Below are 7,317 nucleotides of genomic sequence, written 5' to 3' on the forward strand. Positions count from 1 at the left end.
CAGATCGCTAGGGGAGTTCTGTATCAAAGGGTGAGATATTCTTGAAGATCAAATTGCCACAAGCAAGGGACCTAAAACTCGAATGTCAATAGGAGAACAGGCAACTGCTCTCCGGCGACTGTTTTAGCTGGTTAAGGTAACCAGAAAGATGATACAGCAAGAGAACCAGGCTGTCCTTAATTTCTTAGAATTTGTGTCTGATTCCCCAGTTCTCCTGTATGCTTTACCAGCAACAGATGCAAAGTTGCCAAGATATTTTCCAGCACTCTATCCTCAACACACAGAACCAGTAGATCGGCTCACATACTTCAAGATTACTGATGATCTTCAGGATTGGTATGAGCAATCGATTGTAGAATGGAAAACCTGGCAAACACTTTTCAATGACGCTCTCCAGCTGAATGATTTTCAAGAGATGAGAGATGAGGTGTAGAGGATCAAAGTATGTATGGCATAGTGGAAAATTCAGCTCAGAGGTCTCACTAAGATCAACAACCAACTCTGCTGCAACTCACTGTTGAGTCCTCTAAAGTACCTGAAAAGGATATTATGACTAAACCAGGTCTAGAACCCCAATACATGTAGATGGCTGTGACTCTTTTGAAGCTAGGATCAGAACTAATCAGCCTCTTCCAGAAGGATGGATCCATACAGCCTTGCATTGTCACAAACTGGCCAGAACTTGTCTCACAAAAGGCAAACGCATGCTCTATGATCCCGACACCAAAACTTATCATCCTCTCATGCCTTATGAAGTAGAAATGACAAGAGAGGCGGGATTAGCTTGAGCAGGAGGCCATTTACATACTCATTCAGAAGGAAAATGCTGGCACTGGGACTTCGGAGACACCATCCAGACCTAAGGGCAAAAGGAAGTGGGTTCAGTGGAAGGATACTAGGTAGTTCCATCTTGGTATTTGATGGAGGAATTTTCCAGCCGTCTCAGAATCAGACGGTGGATTTTTCTCAGCTAGCTGTGGATATCTCTTTGGCTGACACCCATGGAATTACAACTATAGGGGGTGTCAAGCACTCAACAAAGCATGAAGTATGGCATAAAGCCATGTTTTAGAAGGATCAGACGATGGATTTTTCCAGAAATTTTAGAGTCTTACCAAAATTCAAGAAAGGAGGGAAGGATGTAGATGGCAGAGGCAGTTTCACTGGGTGGGAACTAGCTCTTGGAAAGCCGAGCAGCGGACCATTCAGTAATTACCATGACGGTTATCACAGTAACTCCAAAGATCTATAAATAGGACCCATTACATTGTAATCGGGTTGGCAATTGTTGGCTGCACTTTTGGGTTGTTTTATCCTTTGACTTCCTACTCTTAGTGTGTGATTGTAGTCCTGAAGCTGTTCCTAGGCTACATTATTCCACTTGTACTCTTACTCTGTAATTTCTAATACAGTAGTCAAGTACACTTCAACCAGATATGCTTTGTATCCATTTCCTCTGAATCGGAATCTGAATCTGAATCTGAATCCAGTCATTTAGCTTGTCTAATTCTCAGTCGATGTATTCCAGTTCATATAACTGTTCTAGCTCAGTTTCTATCTCCTCCAGTTCTACTAATTGAACTAATGAATCGCCAGTAGCTGTAAACTCAAACACTGGAATCAACTATCTAAAGAGATCAGCTCCAATTCCAAGTACCACCAACCAATGTCACTTATAGATGCATCATGAATACAATATCTTTTCTCAAACAGCATGCATGAATGTGTGCATGATGCATAACTAACCCAGTCATTCAGCTTGTCTAATTCTCAGTAGATGTATTCCAGTTCATATAACTGCTCTAGCTCAATTTCTATCTCCTCCAGTTCTACTGATTGAACTAAAGAATCACCAGTAGCTGTAAACTCAAACACTGGAATCAACTATCTAAAGAGATCAGCTCCAATTCCAAGTACCACCAACCAATGTCACTTATAGATGCATCATGAATACAATATCTTTTCTCAAACAGCATGCATGAATGTGTGCATGATGCATAACTAACCCGACTAGTATTAGGCTTTAGGCTATCCCCATAACCTTAAGCATTGGCTCTGATACCATGTGAGAGATACCCCTCCCCAGGGGTCTATGCACAAAATATACAATTTACACTTTTATACAATTTTCAATATAATACATCAGAGTTGCGGAAGCATTTGCATAGGGGAGACGTTCTTAGAGCCCAACCAAGCATGGATTTTAGGCCATGAGCTGTATTGCATCCAGAGGTACCTAGCAACTAGTGCTATCCCTGAATGGGTGTTATGAATGAAAGCGTACTCAAGAAAATATGACATTGTGGAGGGTGAATATACGTGTACACCGCGTTGCGGGGAGGGAGAGAGAGAGAGAGAGAGAGAGAGAGAGAGAGAGAGAGAGAGAGAGAGAGAGAGAGAGAGAGAGAGAGAGAGAGAGAGAGAGAGAATATAGTGGAGGGTGAAATAGAGTGCACAAAGACATGAGAAGATGACAACAGAGAATCTTTCAATGCCCATCTAAATGGAACATGCAACATTATTTTAATGCAATGATAAAATCTGGATATACCATAACATCAAAAAAATAGTTAATGACAAAATAACTAGCAGAGCATCGGACCCTGTGTAGGGATCGACTGGTCCACCCATCCTCTTCCGCTCTACTACAAACATAGAGAATTTCACTTCTCCAGGAGCAAGCTAGAACACCTCCAACCTACCCGAGCCAGACATAGGCTGAGACCGCTTTGCCTCCCTCCCTAAACCCGAGCTCTGGAAGGATCCCAAGTACTAGTAGATGGTAGGGTATCAACACCAACGATACTAGTTTAGGTGCCACACCTCTTTGATGCCCAGCACCGGGTGTTTAGGCAAAGCCAAGGCAAAATGCCCGACGCGTTAGCCGTGTAGGTCATTCAACCCTCGATGCACTAACCGTGTAGATGAGCCTAACAAAAAGAAGGCCTCCTAGGCAACACCCCCGATCCAGCAAAGCCCAGGGCAACGACCCTTTAGTATAAGGCTAAGCGATGTAGGTGATCCTAGTCTTGTAGCGACGCTGCCATGAGAAACATAACACATGAGTCAATAGCGCTTTCCATATGCACAAACAATCTTTTCCAAGCAGTTAGACTGTACAGGGTCTCTACCCTTACACGTCTGGCTTAAACCATCCAAATCATCTCATGATCCAATCTCAAAACCATAAACCATAATCCAATCACATCACACGAGCGAGCAGTCCACCCAACTTGGGTGAGGCACGACCAATCCTGCATAACCACTTTAGAACATAACCTGGCTACAAAAATTTTGGCAGCATAACCGTATCCCAAAAAAAAAAACCATGAGCCACACCGTCTTACACCATAGAATATCACCCATAATTCATAAGGGAATCTCAGCCCTTGACCATGAATCATAATCACACTGAACCAACTCCCACACTTAGAGTTTGACACATCCCTTGCAATCAATCGGAATCTACACACATGTGAACCTTAAGACGTGATTCTTTCAAGCATAAAAAGAGTCCCACAACAACTAATCGTGATATAAAAACCCAATCTTGACCACATCCAACCATGCAAAGTTGATGCATCACATCTGCACTTCACCTTCCTAGCACATAGAGCTAGTTTTGACCTAGGAAGGTGGAAAGCAATCACAACGATGCATATGAGGCATCCACATCAATCCATGAGTTTCCATACATCATATGATAACATTCCATCACCATTAACATGATGCAAAATAGCTCTGACCTTTAGGTCAACCATAAACCATAACTTCACACATATGCAAAAAATAACTTTTTGGCATTTTTAAGAGCATGCAAAACATGCAATTGAAAGTATTTGACCTCAAATCAATGCATCAAGCTCATATCCATAATATAGACTATCACTCTATCACATCACTTCACCCATATGGTATGGCCCAACAAACTGTAACCCCAAAAGAAAGCCACTTTATTCATATGTGCCTATGCGGTTCAGGATGTTTAACCATATACTCTCACATAAGTTTATGGCCATCTAATAGTTGAAATCAACTCACCAAAACAAACCACAAAACATCTAAAAACAACTCAGTTAACTCACGACGTCATATGATACCTCCCTTAGGTAGCACCCCTACGCGTGTACGAAAAACCGATTATAGAGCGTTTAATAACTCGCATTCCCAAGGTGATAACGGATACCTAAATTCATTTATCATCAATTTTAATCAAGATTTTCAATTGGTTAAGTGGGTTTGTCCATCCAGTGAATCTATATAGTGGTTCTCCAAGGAGCCTAGAGTCGAAAATTCTGGTTGTGCAGTGGGCAGCAAGCTGTTTTTTTATCATATCTCTTAGCTCTTGCATGTTTTTCACATGACACCAAAGAGAGAAAATGTTCTAAATGATGTGTTTTATCTTTGGTAGAAAGGGTTCGGACTGATTCATAGCGGTTTGTGATTTATGACCAAAACAGTGTTCCTATCGCCTCTATGACGTGAAACAAAAAACGCTTTTTATGCACGCAAGTGACCATAAATGCATCATGTGCATAAATTAGCGTGTTAAACATGATGAAATAATTATGGGGCAACTTCGTACGTACTCGGTTAATCCATACATGCACTCGTGTGCGAAAAAAATCACCGAGAGGGTGACTACTCAGAAAACGAGAGAGAGAGAGAGAGAGAGAGAGAGAGAGAGAGAGAGAGAGAGAGAGAGAGAGAGAGAGAGAGAGAGATGATGGCTATGGAGTTTAGAGCTTCTTACCGTGATTTAGAATCAATTAGGGACTTTCGAAAGGCTTCTTGCTTTGCCACAAGAGAGCGATGATGAGAGCTACTTAGAGGTATCTGCCACGAAAGCTCCTGGAGAGCGTACACCGTGGAACGAGAGAGAAGACAATAAGCAAGTAGAGAGAGAGTGTCCTTCTTCTTCTTCTTGTTCTGAGAGAGAGAAGAACTTTTGGAGATGTGGTTGAAGATCTGGCACCACTACATATAATAGATACGTATAGCCTGACGATAGTAGACGCAACAGACGACACTGAAAACTGAGCACTCTATGCCAATTTATAAGTTATGCAGGTACTCAGAGTGATGCCCAAGCTACAGGTAGCGCTAGATTTTTTCCTAGAATAGCCTCCTACTTTTGGGAAAAGACTCCAGTCTTCTCTAGAAACATGGCACAGCTTTTGGTGGTCAACTCCTCCACTTACCATTCATTTTTCACAGCAAAATTGGCCATCTGGGCAGTATTTGGTCAACTAATGAAAATCGTAGCTAGACCATGCCGCACCGTAATGTCCCGACATAATTATGATCTTCCCATACTACCCTGGCGTATTTATGGTATCGCTTTTTATATAAAAAAATTTCGTAAAAATCCGATTTGGTCTCGTTTTTTCTTCGGGTGATCATTTTAAAACAGACGGAGACTAAAATTAATATTTTTATGTTTAGGTCATCATAAAAAGCACATTGCTTTTCAAAAATGCCAAAAAACATAAAAAGCTAAAAATAGTGTAAAAAGAAAAAAAATATATATATATATATAACTGAACCACAGGTTCCGCTCGTCCACCATTGGAATAAGAAAGCGGACTCGCTTTTCACTAAAAACCACTAAAAATCACGAAAACCTAAAAATAGAGTTAGAAGCACTCAAAAAGCAGATTTTTACAAAATTAAACCATAGCTTCCCTAGAACATGTAGATTAAAGATCCGACCTTGCTTTTTGCCAAAAAAAAAAAAACCTAAAAGCATAAAAAGCATGAAAAAGCTAAAAATAGCTTATTTTTCCAAAACTGAACCAAACGTCCATCTAACCTACTAGAACATGGAAATGACTTTGCTTTTTACTTCAGAACCTTTCAATACTGTCAATCAAGCATCTCTAGTCAAAAATTTGACAAAATAGATATTAAAAGCTATTTTTCTTATTTTTAGAAGAGACCCAAAAATTGGGGATCTTACAATCAAGAACCTTGTGCACATACTCTTTTTGAGAAAGGTACAACAACCTCTTCTTATGGTCACGAGTAATGCGATACCCAAAATGTGATTTGCTTCACCCAAATCTTTCATGTCAACTTGATTTTTTACCTTGGTTTTCAAGTCAACAATGTCCTTCTTGGAATGACCAGCAATAAGCATGTCATCTACATAAAGGATAAGCATAATAAGCTATCCATTGGGTTGTCTTTTCATGTAAAGACATGGATCCTCATTATTGCATTTATAGCCTAGGGAATGCATAAATGCATCAAACATTTGATACCATTGTGTGGATGATTGCTTCAAGCCATATAGATTTTTCAAGAGCTTACAAACCAAATGTTCCTAGCCCTCTAGCACAAACCCTTCAGGTTGCTGCTGCATATAAATCTCTTCCTCGAGATCACAATGTAAGAAAGTTGTAATGACACCCATTTGATCAAGCTCCATATCTTCAGTGGCAACCAAAGCAAGCAACATTCTCAGTGTGGTCATCTTGACTACTGGAGAAAAGATTTCTTGGAAATTGACACCATATTGTTGAAACCTTTGGCCACTAAACGAGCTTTTGTAATTGTCAATCTTCTTCTTGTAAACCCATTTACAGGCAATGCTTTCCTACCTTTTGGCAATGGAACAAGTTCCCATGTTTTGTTCTTTGCAATAGTGGACAACTCCCTCTTCATAGCATGTCCCCACTGAACCTTATCATTGGCTAGCATAGCCTCTTTGTAACAAGAAGGCTCACCACTATCTGTCAGCAAAACAAAATCAACTCCTAGAACAAAACGTTCTGGCGGATGTGAGACTCTTTGAGATCTCCGTGGCTGATCAAAACTCATACTAGCATGTGTAGTAAGTGGCTCGGGAGCTGTCTAGACAGAAGGTGATACATCGGAAAATGTCACTTTCCGAAATTCAACCTCTTTCACTGGCTGTCTATGCATCTTAGTCTCATTAAAGACAACATCACTACTACGGATCACTGATCAACTTTCCGGATCCCATAAACGATAGCCAAATTGACCATCTACACCATAGCCAATGAAGATGCATTTCTTGGACTTAGGATCTAGCTTAGCACGCAACTCCTTGGGTACATGTGCATAAGCTTCACAACCAAATGTGCGGAGTTTTTCATGAGACAATTTATGTCTTGACCTTAAGTCCAAAGGTACACAAAACTGTAATGAAGCATGTAGTCATCTATTGATCAAGTACACGGCGGCGTGGATAGCATAGACATAATCTGCTCTTGCATGGTCCTATTCATTTGTTCCGCAACACCATTTTGTGCAGGGGTATAACGACTTGTAAACTCACGCTTAATTCCCCTA

Source organism: Adiantum capillus-veneris, chromosome 19, assembly GCF_014529385.1.
Source record: "Adiantum capillus-veneris isolate H3 chromosome 19, ASM1452938v2, whole genome shotgun sequence".
NCBI classification, from domain to species: Eukaryota; Viridiplantae; Streptophyta; class Polypodiopsida; order Polypodiales; family Pteridaceae; genus Adiantum; species Adiantum capillus-veneris.